The 17,261-nt window shown below is 33.3% G+C and overlaps 1 pseudogene; it reads right to left on the bottom strand.

Moving 5' to 3' along the window:
• LOC134739024 (uncharacterized) overlaps nucleotides 1–12,558 on the bottom strand; it is a 192,387-nt pseudogene extending 179,829 nt beyond the window's left edge.
• Between the last annotated feature and the right edge of the window lie 4,703 nt (nucleotides 12,559–17,261).

The raw sequence follows: 17,261 nt of genomic DNA, 5'->3' as shown, positions 1-17,261 counted from the left end.
GTTTATATTTGGAATCATGTGTCCACAATGATGATTATGCCCAACTTTCTTGTGGCATCAGAAGGAGATGATTCTGCCATTATGTGTCCAAGTGATTTCAAATGATTTCTATTGTTTAGTCTTCTAGGGCAAGATTTATAGTTTTCTTTTGGAGACTAGGTGACTTTGTAGGTACTTGGTCATGGGCTCATGAATCAGTATTTATGAGTTTGAATCCTATATAGTATGATACCCCTTACAAATTAAAGGCAAGAAAGAGGAATAATTCAAACCATGTGTCTAAACAGAACTGTATGTTTACAACAACCAAGACAATCAAAGTAAATATAGATGCATAGTTGATAGAATGTTGTAGATAAAGCACATATTGCAAATATGCAATGAGAATGTGATATCGATATGAAATAAAAGTGTTCAGTTGTATAAATAAAATGATTAGAAATAAATATCAATGAGTAGACTCAAAGATTAACATAAATATGTGCAAAAAAATTGCTCTTTATTCTAGGTTTTTTTAAAGCAAAATAAAAAAAGGTACTCTGAGGATGACTGTAGTTCTTCTAGAGTGATATGATGGAATGGTAATTACACACTGTATGCCACATCATGTAAAAGACAGATTTATTTGACAACCCTATATAAATGCATAACCGCTATCATATACCTTTGTAACATCACGTTCAGAACTGCAAAACATTTTTTTATGAAAGCAATCTCTACAGATAGGTTGAAAATTCTCCCTGAGTTCTAAATGTCAGTAACCACAGTTTCTTGTCATTTTCATTTTATCCTTTTCCAAACAGTATCTAAAGAGTGGTTTAATGACAATTATTTTGACTACTTGCATTGCAATTATGTTTGCAATATTGACAAATTATGCTACTTTGTCATAAGTACTTGAAATAATTACAGTACTTGTCAGATATCTCTAAATCAGATTATTTCATGCAAAAGCAAACTTAGTGTATCCATACTCAAATCATATTATATTCTGTCCTTGATATGACATCACATCACTTTGGTTGACAGATGATAACATTACAGATAAAAAAGCCTATTTTATCAGAGGATTATGCCTGTCATGGTATAGTAGATTTAGTGTCACTCACTAGCAAATAGCAACGTTCTTTTTGCAAGTTCGGGGAGGTAAGGATAAGGCTAGACGACAGGATATTACAAACGGTTTGCATCCTTCAGTACCTTCATATGGATGGGCATGTGAGTTTTTTATATTTTAAAATTTTATATTTGAGTTTCTAAGCCTCCACTTGAAAGATGAGATACATGTCTGTGATAGAAATATTTCCACCTATCTTTTTCTGGTTATTAAACTAGCTTCTGAAGTTGGAGAAAATACTTGTCACTTCTTGTCAGTGCTACAATAGCAAGAAGATACTTCTTTTTATAGAAGTAAGATTCATATTGCCCAATAAGACAGCATATATAATGCTACTATATAATGACTATCAAGATATTCAATATTCATAACACTATCAATACAATCTTGACATATATATATAGTAATGTATCAGAAAACACAAAAGCTGTAGATGTTATAGGTACATCTTAAACTGGTTTCTCCCTACTAGCTGTAAGGTACTAATGGGCACATCAAATTAAATATATCCAAAATCAAATTCCATATCTTTCCTCCCTGCCAATGAAAGTTCCACCTACAGTCTTTTTCTATTTCAATTAATGTTCAATTAATAGTAACCCTTTCTCACTCCCTAAATCATCCTGTCCATTAACAAATTCTTTTGGATTTACCTTCTCTCTCTCTCTCTCTATACATATATATATATATAGATCTATAGATCTATATATAGATCTATAGATCTATACATATATCTCTCTATATATATATGGAGTATATATATATATACTCTATTTATATATGTGTATGTGTGTGTGTGTGTATATATATATTCTATATTTAAAATGCAATAGCTTCTCTACTTACAACTTCCACTACTATAACCATGTCTTAATTTGTTTGAGCTGCTGCAACAAAATACCATAAACTGGATGGTGTATAAACAACAGAAACTTATTTCTTACAGTTCTGGAGGCTGGGAATTCCAAGGTCAAGCCACCAGAAGATTCAGTCTCTGGTAAAGGCCCACTTTCTTTTTCATAGTAGCACCTTCTTGCTGTGTCTTCACATGGTAGAAGGGGTGAGCTAGCTCTCTGAGATTTCTTTTATAAGGACATTATTTTTATTCATAAGGACTCCTTCTTCATGGTTTAATCACCTCCGAAAGGCCCCACCTCCTAATATCATCACATTGGTGATTAAGTTATAATGTATACATTTGGGAGGCACAAACGCTCAGACCATAGCACATCATGATGCAAGAGACCATCCTTCTTGATTGACTTATAACCTATTAGCTGATCTATCTACTCTCACCAGTGCCCAATCCCCACCTCTGCCTACACGTACAGTCTAGTATTCACAGGGCAAAAAAAGAGATCCAATTACATCTAAGTCAGATCTTACCATTAAAATGGCTCTCAATCTCACTTAGAGTGTAAATAGATATCCTTACAATGACCTAAAAACTAGAAAAATCTCCTTCCTTACTCCTCTGACATCATGTTCAACTACTCTTTTCCTTTATTCTATTTCTTCTAGCTACAGCCTTCCTTGATGTTCTTCAATATCAGTCTCTTTCTCAATTTTAAGCCTTTGCCTTTGCATAGAAGACTTTTGAGCGTACATATGTATGAGAGAGGAAGAAGTGTCTATTGGAAATGGTTAACCTTTGAGATTGACAACTTTTATAAAATCTAGAGGGGAATAAGGCATACTATATACATAGGAAATAAGAACCTGGTCCTCTTAATTTCTTAGATTTTCAAAATACTAATATTTATGTAGACATGGCTGCTTTTGTTAGATGAATGAATCAGTATGCTTTAGAAAGAATGTCCTAAGTGTTATTAGGAATCTACAGAGTTGGTCCCCCTTAATTAGGAAAATGATGCAGGAGCATCATGAGATAGCATGTTGTATCTTCTTCAGGCTTTTTTTTTTTTTTTGCATTTTTCATCAAACACAATCCAGAATGAAATTAAATATACAAAACAAATCAAGAATCAATCTTCATTTAAAATAAGTAAAAAGAACTGTAAGTTCTGAAGATAAATGCTTGTGGGAGACAATTCAACTTATTTAATATAAGGAATATCTCTCATATGTCAAATAGGTACTTTTTTTCAAGAGATAGTTTAAAAAGTAAAAAGTAATTTAAAATTTCCTTTTGTATGGAATTCTCTATTTAAGACATTAAAAATATTAAAACCTGGAGCTGAAAAATTGAACTATGTATGGTACGATTTGCATTTTCAAAGAAGCCTCTGTCTCACTAGTGGTTGTTAATAAACCCCAGTCACAGTAAAATAGAAGCTGCCATTTGTTCCATGCTGTTAAAAACAAATTTGTGCAGTATATTTGGAAGTGTATTTTCTTAATAATTCCTATTTTACAGTGCATGGCCTCCTACTGCATGAGGCAAATGATGATAATGGCAATCATCAAAGTTATAATACTTCAAGTCCTATTAAAGTTGACTCCAGATAAAAGAAAACACTGCGCTATTGGTTGGCATATGATTACATTTTTTTTCTATTTTGCTTTGGAGTTTTTATTCTTGTGGTTTACTCAGTATAAGGTTGTTAAGCCAATCTCCACAGCTTTAAATATTATGAGACTATGTTTTACTTTTACAAATGTAGATCAAAAGAGGTATAGGTTAGCATAAAACACATGAAGGTCAAAAGAAAATTTTAGTTGGAACTAAAAGACTTAACAAAACCTGGGGCCTAAGCTTAACCCAGTCTGTGTTAAAACTACTATTTAGATATGATTTGAATATATTACTTATACATTTTAGTAGATGAATAATGATGTCTTTTGCATATACTTAAAAACAATAGTAGCCTACTTTTTCAAAAACTGCCAATTTGAACAACTAAGGAACACAGAATTTTATTTTAACTGAGTTATAAACAAAGGTTTTAGATAACTGCTGATTGGTTTATTTAAAAATAATTTACTTAAAACTAGATTTATAAAATCTTCTGAAGGAAACCACAACAAAAAGCAAACTTCGGATTCTTTCCAAGGAATTAATGTTTTATTTTGCTACAGAGCTTTGCTTTCTTCAAATCCGGAAGAATATTTGTTTCCTCTGGTTATAGTTTCTTGAAGCAGAAGTAATGTATTCTTGCATACACAGTTAGTTATTTATGATGTTTTACATACCTATTAGGGTAATGCTAGCTTATTTGTAAAAAAGAAAAACAGTCTGAACTAATAGAGAGTGGTGGGATTCTATTCTCACTGGACATGATCAAGAATCATTATTAGCTGCCTAGTCTTTTGTAAGATCAATACAGACTTATGGTACTTAGTCAATATTTTCTCATAATATTTTCCATTTAATTAAGCTGAAGGATAAATTATTGATGTTTTTCTCCTATTGTTTAAAGTTTCTCCTTGAAACATCATTTTTACGTTTTGCACTTAGAAATGAAGAAAATATTTATGGGAATCATTAATTTAATCTGGTGTGCATTTATAAGCCATGGATAAAGATCAACTATCCCCTAATATCTATAGCAGAAGGGAAATTATCATATTCATTAATTGTATTTCTCCTTCCATTTATATTCCCAAACTAATTATACTAATTTGACTTAATTATGCATATTATATTCATTTGTGCCAGCAACAGGACAAAAAGACCTATTTAAATATAATAGCATAGATATATATTTAAATATAATACTGCAGATATTATATATGTAAGAAGCAAAACCAATAGAAGATATATATATTTTTATATTTGTATAATATATACAATATATAATATATATAAAGTATATATAAAATATACCATATATATATATATAAGCTTCAGATTCTTTCTCAATAAATTTGAGTAAGTTCTAAGATTTGTTATAGGAAGTGGCTTACATGATTTTGGGGCTACCTTAGAAAGTTCAAAATCCATAAGTCAGGGAGACAGTGAAGGCAAGCTAGATCTCACCTGCATGGGCCACAGACAGAATTTATGTTCTCATTCTTTCTCTCACTTTGTCTCTCATTCTTAATCACTTTCCCTGTCTTTCTCTCTCTCTTTTGATCTCTGCAAAGCCTCGTCCTTGTTTTTAAGGCCTTCCAATGGAATTAATCAGGCCCACCCAGAGTATCCAGAGCAATCTCCTTTACTTAAATTCAACTGATGAGGGACTTTACATTAGGAAAACGACTTCACAGCAGCATCTAAATTAATGTTTTATTGAGTAAATGGGAAATGTAGCTGAAACAAGGTGAAATGTTAAAATATATATAAAAATCTATTACCATGTTAAAATAGCACCATAATTTAGGCTTTTTTAAATGCAAAATATTTCACAAAGCACCCAGAGAATACATTCCTTCCTACCCCGAGTCTCAGTACAAATAACTCCTCCAACAAAGGAAGAAAGCAAATATAGTTAAAGGATTCAATGATAAAACATTATGTAAGAAATAGCATATCAAAATGCACAAAGGAGAATTTTATTTCCAGCAGTGATAACTCAGGTTGATTCAGAAAAAACACTCTGCAGGAAAACAATTAGAAAAGCTGTACAAAAATATTTTTAATACATTGTAAGGTATGAATGAGCTAATAAAGCAGCAAGAATATGAAGATCCAATATTCAGAAGCAAAGGGAAAAAAATGAATGGTAAACAGGGCATTTCACTTTACTTTTCCTCTCAATGCATTAATCAACCATTACCAGATTTTGGGAGCTGAAAACCCATCTTAATTTATATCAGTTTCATAAAGCTGGGAAAGCCAACTGGAATTCAAGACTCAGCAAAAAGAAGAGTCTCTTTTAACCACCCCAGGCTTTCATTGTATGCATTTGAGGGCTACACTTTAAATTAAAGGAATAACTTGATACAGAAAAGACCATTCAAAAGATTAAAGCCAGCTGCTAATCAGATCAATCACTAATTGTATAGATGTGACATGCCCATATTCTGATTGGAAGAAAGAAGCTAACATAAATCCTCTTTGAGGGAGGATTACAATTCTGAATCTTCAAATATCTCTACAATATTTAATACAAAATGTCTGGTATGTAATAAAAAGAACATATATACTGGGAGATAACACCAGGCAACCAATATCAATACAAAACTATATGACAGAAATAATGTAAATGATCTATAGATGTTGAGATTACTGGACACAAACATTAAAATAACTGTTAACAATATGAGTGTATTAGTCAGGGTTTTCTAGAGGGACAGAACTAATAGGATGGAGAGTTTATTAAGTATTAACATACATGATCACCAGGTCCCACAATAGGCTGTCTGCAAGCTGAGGAGCAAGGACAGCCAGTCCAACTCCCAAAACTGAAGAACTTGGAGTCCATTTTCGAGGGCAGGAAGCATCCAGCATGGCAGAAAGATGTAGTCTGAGAGGCTACGCCAGTCTCTCATTTTCACATTTTTCTGCCTGCTTTATATTTGCTGGCAGCTGATTAGATGGTGCCCACCTGATTAAGGATGGGTCTGCCTTTCCCAGCCCACTAACTCAAATGTTAATCTCTTTTGGCAACACCCTCATAGATACATCTATGGATCAATATTTTGTATCCTTAAATACAATCAAGTTGACATTCAGTATTAACCATCATAAGTCCACCCCTTGTCAACCTGAACCCATACACATCTCCTGAGATCATACATGATCTTCAAATAAAGACAATAATAATGTCATAATTATGCCTAACATAATACAACTATCCTTTGTGCAATGAGAAATGCACCAATCCCCAACCCAAATACTATACATAAAGTTAACAATACTTAAATGTTGATATGAAGTCAATAAATCTTGTGTCACATGATAAAGGAAAAAGTAAATAAAATGAAGATATTTTCTTAGTACAAGTGGATACATGCACAAACATGTTTTTAACAAAAGAAGGAGGAAATACTCATGACAATTACAGTCCCCGTTTCTGCAGCTGGTCACATGGTTGTAGCTGGTATTGATGACTACCTTCTTCTACTACCCTTTCTGTATTCCCTTTGCATTCAGCAAACACCTCAGCTGGTTGTGGTTTTATTCTGGGTAGAGTGACCCAAACCTTCATTCCTGGAGGGTCTAGGCCATTTGTAGTCCTGTCTGGATTGGGCTGTTATAGTTTCCCATTGACCTTAATCACAGGGCATGGTAATACTAAGCGATGCCCTAATGGATCTCCTGTATTCCACGCATACTCTTCCTTACCTCCGTTGTGAAGTAGTAGACTGATTTCATCTCGATAGTCTGGGTCAATCACCCCAGCCAACACTGTAACTCCGTTCTTAGCCTGTTAACTTAAAAGGTAGGAGGTGCCCAAAGTGTCCAGTTGGCAATCTTAACTTCCAGTTTAGTGGAATTGTTGTTGTGTCTCCTGGTGGCAGAGTTCCTCCCCCTGGAACTAAGAACTGTAGGCCAGCAGAACGTAATGTCACAGGAACGGGAAGCAAAAGTTTTTCCAGTGGTTAGGAGTGATGGTGAGTGGTGCCATTTCCACTTCCACTTCTTGAATCCTGGACCTGTGTATCCTAGCTATAGGAGAAACAGCACCATATATTGGATGCTGATTCAGAGCATACATGACTTTCTGGAGAACTTTTCACCAGCCCAGCTAAGTATTGTTGCCTAGTTGGCATTGTAATTGTGACTTCAAAAGGCCATTCTACCATTCTAACCATACAGCTTCTTCAGTATGATGGGCAACATGGTAAGATCAGTGAATTCCATGAGCATAAGCCCACTGCCATGCTTTTTTTAAAAAAAAAAAAAATTATACTTTAAGTTCTGGGATACATGTGCAGAACGTGCAGTTTTGTTACATAGGTATACACATGCCATGGTGGTTTGCTGCACCCATCAACTCGACATCTACTTTAGGTATTTCTCCTAAGGCTATCCCACCCCTAGCCCCCGACCCCCTGACAGGCCCCGGTGTGTGATGGTCCCCTCCCTGCATCCATGTGTTCTCATTGTTGAACTCCCACTTATGAGTGAGAACATGCGGTGTTTGGTTTTCTGTTCCTGTGTTAGTTTGCTGAGAATGATGGTTTCCAACTTCATCCATGTCCCTGCAAAGGACATGAACTCATCCTTTTTTATAGATGCATAGTATTCCATGGTGTAGGAGTCCCTATTTAATAAATGGTGTTGAGAAAACTGGCTAGCCATAGGCAGAAAACTGAAACTGCACCCCTTCCTTACACCTTATACAAAAACTAACTCAAGATAGATTAAAGACTTAAACGTAAGACCTAAAACCATAAAAACCGTAGAAGAAAACCTAGGCAATACCATTCAGGACATAGGCATGGGCAAAGACTTCATGACTAAAACACCAAAAGCAATGCAACAAAAGCCACAATTAACAAATGGGATATAATTAGACTAAAGAGCTTCTACACAGCAAAAGAAACTATCATCAGAGTGAACAGGCAACCCACAGAATGGGAGAAAATATTTTCAATCTATTAATCTGACAAAGGGCTAATATCCATAATCTAGAAAAAACTTACACGAATTTACAAGAAAAAAACAAACAACCCCATCAAAAAGTGGGTGAAGTATATGAACAGATACTTCTCAAAAGAAGACATTTAAGCAGCCAACAAACATATCAAGAAAAGCTCATCATCACTAGTCATTAGAGAAATGCAAATCAAAACCACAATGAGATACCATCTCACACCAGTTAGAATGGCAATCGTTAAAAAGTCAGGAAACAACAGGTGCTGGAGAGGATGCGGAGAAATAGGAATGCTTTTACACTGTTGGTGAGAGTGTAAATTAGTTCAACCATTGTGGAAGACAGTGTGGCGATTCCTGAGGTATCTACAACCAGAAATACCATTTGACTCAGCAATCCCATTACTGGATATATACCCAAAGGATTACAAATCATTCTACTATAAAGACACATGCACACATATGTTTATTGCAGCACTGTTCACAATAGAAAAGATTTGGAACCAACCCAAATGCCCATCACAGATAGACTGGATAAAGAAAATGCCGTGTTCTTTAGCCATAAAGTGAGTGACTTGGTCAGAGGCAATGTTGTGTGGAATACCATGACAATGAATAAGACATTCCATGAGTCCATGGATGATAATCTTGGCAGGACCATTGCATGCAGGATACAGAAACTCATATCCAGTAAGTGTCTACTCCAGTGAGGACAAACGTCTGCCCTCTCCATGATAAAAGAGATCCAATAAAACCAACCTGCCACCAGGTAGCTGGGTGATCACCCCAAGGAATGGTGCCATATCTAGTGCTCGGTGTTAGTCTCTGTGGCTGGAAAATTGGGCACTCAGCAGTGGCTGCAGAGAGGTCAGCCTTGGTGAGTGGAAGTCCATGTTGCTGAGCCCATGCATAACCTCCATCGCTGCCACCATTGCCACTTTCTTCAAGGGTCCATTGGGTGATGACAGGGGTGGATGGGGAAAGAGGCTGAGTGCTGTCCACAGAATGGGTCATCCTATCCACTTGATTATTAAAATCCTCTTCTGCTAAGGTCACCTGTTGGTGAGCAGGCACATGGGATACAAATATCAATTTCTTTGTCACCAATTTTCCACTTTTGAGTGGTGCCTGCGTATCGTGCAGAACCATCTGTGAACCCAGCCCTAGTCTTCTCTTTCCCTGTCATCTGATAATAGGGAACGTCCCATGAGGTTATCAGTGCAGACTGGTAAAGACAAGGCAGGGTGGCAGAAGTGGAGAACATGGGCTTTTGAGACACTTCCTCATGTAACGTACTTGTGCCTTCAGGACATGCTCAAGCCTGATCATGGATACACCACTTCCATTTGATAATGGAAAACACTGCTATGCACGACCAACTTTATGGCTAGATGAGTCAGAAAGCACCCAGTTCATGATAGGCTGTTCAGGTTGCATGGTGACTTAATGACACATAGTCAAACATTTAGTTTCCACCAAAGCTCAGTAACAGGCCAAGAGCTGTCTCTCAAAAGGAGAGCAGTTATGTGCAAAAGATGGCAGAGCCTTGCTCCAAAATGTTAGAGGCCTCCACTGTGATTCACCTATGTTGGCCTGCCAAAGGCTCCAAAGATTATCCCTGTCTGCCACTGACACCTCAAGCACCATTGGATCTGTTGGGTCATATGGCCCAAGTGGCAGAGCAGCTTGCACAGCAGCCTGGACCTGTTGCAGAGCCTTCTCCTGTTCTGGACCCCACTCAAAAATGGCAGCCTTTAGGGTCACTTGATAAATGGGCTGGAGTAACACACGCAAATGAGGAATGTGTTGCCTCCAGAATCCAAATAGGCCGACTAGGCATTGTGCCTCTTTCTTGTTTGTAGGAGGGGCCAAATGCAGCAACTTACCCTTTATCTTAGAAGGAATATCTCGACAGGTCACAAAACAATGGATCCCTAGAAATTTTACTGAGGTAGAAGGTCCCTGAATTTTAGTCAGATTTATTTCCCAGCCTCTGACATGCAAATGTCTCACCTATAAGTCCAGTGTGTTTGCTATTTCTTGCTCACTGTATCCAATCAGCATAATGTCATCAATGTAATGGACCAGTTTGATACCTTGTAGAAGCAAAAAGCAATCAAGATCTCTCCAAATAAAATTATAACATAAAACCAAGAGTTGATATACCCTTGTGGTAGGACAGTAATGGTATATTGCTGGCCTTGCCAGCTGAAGGCAAATTGCTCTGGTTGGCCTTATGGACAGGAATGGAGAAAAAGGCATTTTCCAAGTTAATGGCTGCATAACAGGTACTAGGAGATGTGTTAATTTGCTCAAGCAATGAAACCACATCTGGTACAGCAGCTGCAATTGGAGTCACCACTTGGTCAAGCTTATGATAATCCACTGTTATTGTCCAAGATCCATCTGTCTTCCAAACAGGCCAAATGGGAGAGTTGAATGGGGATGTGGTGGGAATCACCACCCCTGTGTCTTTCGAGTCCTTGATGGTGGCACTGATCTCCGCAATTCCTCCATGGATGTGACATTGCTTTGATTTACTATTTTTCTAGGTAGAGGAAGCTCTGATGGCTTCCATTTGGCCTTTCTCACCAGAGTGGCCCTCACCCTACCAGTCAGGGAGCCAATGGGGGAGTTCTGCCAGCTGCTAAGTATTTCTATGCCAATTATGCATTCTGGCACTGGGGAAATGACCATAAGAGGAGTCTGGGGACCCACTGGATCCACTGTAAGTCAGACCTGAGCTAAAACTCCAATAACTACCTGATATCCGTAAACCCCTACTTTAAGTGGAGGACCACAATGATGTCTTGGGTCCCCTGCTAACAACGTCATTTCAGAGCCAATGTCCAGCAGTCCCTGAAATATCTGATTATTTTACTTTCCCCAGTACACAGTTACCCTGGTAAAAGGCCAGAGGTCTTTTTTGGTGAAAGATGGGAGAAAGATTCACTGCATAAATTTTTGTTAATGTAGTGGGGTCCTTCCTCTAGGGGAACCGACCTCCCTTTCATTCAAGGGGTTCTGGTCTGGGTATGTAAACTGGCTCAAGTCTGGAAATTGATTGAGGGGCTGTGATTCTCTGTTTTTATAACTCAAATACAAATTAGTCTTTTGTCCATTCGACATAGAAGTTCTCTGCTTGTATAAATTAAGTAGAAATGCAATAGGCTTCCTATCAATTTTACTTCTAGGAACATAGTGATTAATTAGCCAATGCCAGAGCTCTACACAAGTCAGACTATTCTGATAGCCACTTTGCATCTACTGTTCATTACAGTAGCTACGCCCACAATGCCTTTGACTGTTGAGTGCTGTCACTTTGCCCCTGCAACCTTGGGAACCAAGTATTTCCACTGTATTTACATTTAGATCTGACATAAGGAGAAGAACCATTACAGGGATCTTCAAAGATGCAGGTGCTGCCCTCACCGATCTATTTCACAAGGCATTCATCAAGGGTATGTCTTCCGGAACCTCTCAGCTGAGATGAGTTGATCTAAAGTGACAAATCCACTACACCAACCCAATTTCCCTAAGCCTTTGGATCCCTTCCTCTACATTAAACCAAGGCAGATCAGGCATTTCCAGCTCACTCACAGTGGGCCATCTTTTAATCCATATTTCAGCTAACCAAGCAAATAAACTGTGAGAAACTTTTTTAACTCCCTGAATTGCAACATTAAAAATGAGTCCCTACTTAGTGGGCCCAAATCCATGAATTCAGCCTTATCCAACTCTATGTTCCTTCCAACATTATCCTATACCTTTAATAATCATTCCCATGCCTGTTCTCTAGATTTCTGTTTATATAAATTAGAGAAATCAAACAGTTCTTTTTGAGTGTAGCACACCTCCTCATGGGCCACACACTCAACCTCACCTCTCGGTGAGGACTTAGTCTAGTTATAGGTCTAGAAGCAAACAGAGTTGTTGGGGGTGGCGCCTGAGGAGAATCAACATTATCTTGCCTGGCAACTGCCACAAGGGAGGCCATCATTGTTGCCTCAGGCAGCGCAGGGTTTATCTCCTCAGACAAAGGTTGAAAGGCTGATGGCAGCATGGGTTGGGGAGGGGATGTTGCCACTACTGGGGATGGGAAAGTTTTTTCTTCTGGCAAGAAAGGTTCATCAGAGTTTAAAAACTCAGTGTCCCCAACTTCATCAGGGTGCTCCCACACATTACCATTCCAAGTTGCAGGGTCCTATTGTTTTTCAATCAATGCCCTCTCTTTAACAATAGACACATGGTGAGGCTGTGCATGTATCTTTCACTGCAGGTCAGCCGCTGGCAATGATAACAGCTTGTGTCTGTTTTTCCACAATTTCAGCCATTTCTCTACAGGAGATAAGACTCTCACTCAGGGCAGTCTTAGCAGATTTGAGACTCAGTATCTGCTTCTGAAGCTGGGAGACAGAATTCCTGAGTTCATTATTTTCTTTCATCATTTTGTCCACTGAACTTAGGGGCAATCATCCAGCTTCATTACATTTTTTGGTTCTCCACATGTGATCAAAGTTATTACCTATATAGTCACTAAACTCCTTGTCTCTCATGAGCAAATCAGGAGTGTCAAATGCATTTATTTTGCATAACTCTCTAAACAGTTCATGCCAAGGACTATCAGTGTTCTCCATACTATTGGAAGTAGATGCCTTAGAATTTTTGGGTATAATCATATTAAGCAGCCAACTCCAGAAGCCCCAAAACCAACTAAAGAATTGCATCTTTAGTATTCTGTTCCTTTAGAAACACTCCTGTTACCAAAATCTGTATTAGTCAGGGTTCTCTAGAGGGAAAGAGCTATATATGTATAAATATATATATAAATCTACATATATAAATATATATATAAATATATATAATGAATATACATATATAAATATATATATCTATATATAAATATATATCAATATATATCTATATATCAATATATATCAATATATATCAATATATATCAATATATATCTATATATCAACATATATATAAATATATAAATATATATGAATATATATAAATATATATGAATATATATAAAAATATATATAAATATATATGAATATATATAAAAATATATATAAATATATATAAATATATATGAATATATATAAAAATATATATAAATATATATAAATATATATAAATATATCAATATATAAATATGTAAATATATAAATATGTATAAATATATATAAATATATGTAAATATAAATAAATAAATATATAAATATATATAAATACATATAAAAATATAAATGTATATAAATACATATAAAAATATAAATATATATAAATACATATAAAAATATAAACATATAAATACATATAAAAATAAAAATATATATAAATACATATAAAAATAAAAATTATATATATAAATACATTCAAAAATAAAAATATATATAAATACATATAAAAATATAAATATATGTAAATACATATAAAAATATATATGAATATATATAAAAATCTATAAATATATAAATATATATAAAAATCTATAAATATATATAAAAATCTATATAAATCTATATATATATATAAAAATCTATATAATATATATAGAAATATATGGAAATATATATAGAAATATATAGAAATATATAGAAATATATATAGAAATATATAGAAATATATAGAAATATATGTATAAATCTATAGAAATATATAGAAATATATATAGAAATATATAAATATATATAGAAATAAATCTATAGAAATATATATAAATATATATAGAAATATATATAGATATATGTAGATATATATAGAAATATATATAGATATATGTAGATATATATAGAAATATATATAGATATATGTAGATATATATAGAAATATATAGATATATGTAGATATATATAGAAATATATATAGATATATGTAGATATATATAGAAATATATATAGATATATGTAGATATATATAGAAATATATATAGATATATGTAGATATATATAGAAATATATATAGATATATGTAGATATATATAGATATATAAATATATATAGATATATATAAATATATATATAGATATATAGATATATACAGATATATAGAGATATATAAATATATATAGATATATATATCGATATATATGGATATATAAATATATATATAAATATATAAATATATATAAATATGTATAAATATATATAACTATATATAACTATATATAACTATATATAATATATATAACTATATATAACTATATATCAATATATAAATATATATAGAAATATATAGAAATATATATAGAAATATATATAAATATATATAGAAATATATATATCTATATATCAATATATATAAATATATATAAATATACATATGAATATATATAAATATATATAAATATATGTATGAATATATAAATATATAAATATATATATGAATATATATAAATATATAAATATATATAAATATATATAAATATATATAGAAGTAGATATAAATATATATAAATATATATAAATATATATAAATATATATAGAAGTAGATATAAATATATAAATACATATATAAATATATACAAATACATATATATAAATATATACATATAAAAATATAAATATAAAAATATATATAGATATATAAGTATATATAAACATAGAAATATATAAATATATAAATATATAAATATATAAATATATAAATATATATATAAATATATATAAATATAGAAATATATATAAATATAGAAATATATAAAGATATATAAATATATATAAATATAGAAATATATAAAGATATATAAATATATATAAATATATAAATATATAAATATATATAAATATATATAAATATATAAATATATAAATATATAAAAATATAAATATATATAAATATATATAAATATATAAATATATATGAATATATAAATATATACAAATATATAAACATATAAATATATAAATATATAAACATATAAATATATATAAATATATAAACATAAATATATATAAATATATGAATATATATATAAATATATAAACATATAAATATATAAATATATAAACATATAAATATATATAAATATATAAATATATAGAAATATATAGAAATATATAGAAATATATAAATATATATATAAATATATGTAAATATATAAATATATATAGAAATATATATAAATATATATATATGATTCAGCCTTATCCAGCTCTATGTTCTTTCCAACATTATCCCATACCATATATATATGTGTGTATATACATATATACACACACACACACATACCTTTACATATATATAGAGATCTATATAAATATAGAACATATATATATAAAGGGAATATATATATAAAAATAGAAGATAGATAGATAAGTAGATATATACACAAATAGGATATATTATATATATATATGGGAGTTGATTACGTATTAACTTACATGATCACAAGGTCCCACCATAGGCTGTCTGCAAGCTAAGGAGCAAGGAGAGCCAGTTCAAGTCCCAAAGATGAAGAACTTGCAGTCTGATATTTGAGGGCAGGAAGCATCCAGCATGGGAGAAAGATGTAAGCTGGGAGGCTAGGCCAGTCTCTCCTTTTCATGTTTTTCTGCCTGCTTTATATTCACTGGCAGCTGATGAGATGGTACCCACCCAACTAAGGGTGAGTCTGCCTTTCCCAGACCACTGACTCAAATGTTAATCTCCTTTGGCAACACCCTCACAGACACACCTAGGATTAATACTTTGTATTCATTAATCTAATCAAGTTGACACTCAGTATTAACCATCACAATGAGTAAGATGAGAATTTTGGCCTAGAACAAGAATTTGTAAATAAAAAGCATATGGAGTCTTCCAGTTTCTGATTGAGCATCAAAGCTGAACACACCGAAATAAAAAAAAAAAACACTCTTTTTAGGCATATAAGAGAGGTAAGACCACATGACAAACCACTGTCCCCAAAATTGGACAGACATATGGGCATATATGAGGAATCATGACATACAAAGCAGAAACCTCTGTGGGAACAGGATAGAAAAACCTGAACTGTAATTCAATAATTAATGGAGGCCTAATGTGGGCAAATCTGACAGTTAAAACCTCTAAGACAGCCCAGTCTAAGGTGGAGCCCCACATTTTTGTGAGTTTTTCTCCCAGGAGCTCTACCAGGTCACTGCAGTAAATATCAGGAAACAACAACAACAACAACAACAAACAAACAAACAAAAAAAAACACTTCCTTGTGCTCCTTTCAAGAGGAGAGGAAAATGAACGATTTTGAAATATACCACAGTGTTCTGTTATTCTTAAAAAGGTTTGCCTTCAGCATGAACTATTTAAAAGAGCTTAAAATGCTAGAGTTTTATCAGAACATAACCAACCTGGGGAAAGTGTAATACCCAACTCAAACCCCCTCTAGCCATCCTATTCCACCTAAGGCTGAGAAGAACTGGTGAAATTTAGAGTCCAAGTTTACCCCAAAACTGAAACTTAATCATAGGACTCCAGAGTGGTTCCTTTTCCCTCACTCCTTACCACTACTTTACAAAAAGCTTATTTACAGAAGTTCATTTGTATTATTATTCATTTTATTATTGTTTTTATTAGAAACAGGTTATCACAATGTTGCCCAAGCTGCTCTCAAACTCCTAGGTTCAAGTGATTCTCCTGTCTTGACATTCTGAAGTGCTGGGATTACAGACATCAGCCACCATGACTGGCCAGTAGTTCATTTTACCCAGTA

Source organism: Pongo pygmaeus, chromosome X (genome assembly GCF_028885625.2).
Source record: "Pongo pygmaeus isolate AG05252 chromosome X, NHGRI_mPonPyg2-v2.0_pri, whole genome shotgun sequence".
Taxonomy (NCBI): Eukaryota; Metazoa; Chordata; class Mammalia; order Primates; family Hominidae; genus Pongo; species Pongo pygmaeus.
This window is presented reverse-complemented; position numbering and strand designations above follow the sequence as displayed.